This window comes from Emiliania huxleyi (assembly GCF_000372725.1).
Source record: "Emiliania huxleyi CCMP1516 unplaced genomic scaffold EMIHUscaffold_101, whole genome shotgun sequence".
NCBI lineage: Eukaryota > Haptophyta > Isochrysidales > Noelaerhabdaceae > Emiliania > Emiliania huxleyi.
The window spans coordinates 23424-23875 of NW_005202368.1; positions in this window are offsets into that span (position 1 = coordinate 23424).

The following is a 452-nucleotide window of genomic DNA, read 5'->3' on the forward strand; positions in this document are numbered from 1 at the left end:
TACGAGCAGCCCGTCTCGTGCGTCTGCGAGCAGCGGTACCCCGGACGGTGCCAGACCGACGAAGCAACCTCCGAGTCGCACCTGCAGAGGCGAGATCGCCCGAGATCACCGCGAGATCACCCGAGGCCGCGAAGGAGGTGCGGCGCCGCTCACGCACCCCTCGAGCGCAAACGCGCAGCCGCCGCGCGCGCCCCAAGCGAACGGCTCGGCGAGGGAGCCGTCGACGGCGTACCAGCCCGAGTCGGAAAAGACCGCCAGGGTGAGTTCCGAGATGACCCTCACGCCCGGCGACGCGGAGCCTACCGTCAGGAGTGCGGCGAGGTGGGAGGGGTGGTGGTGGTGGTGGTGGGTGGGTGGGGGGCGGGAAGGGGGGGGGGGGGGGGGGGGGACACATTCTCCCGCCGAGTCTTCAGGGCACTGCGTGGAGGCCCCGGGCTGCGAAAAGAAGGAGG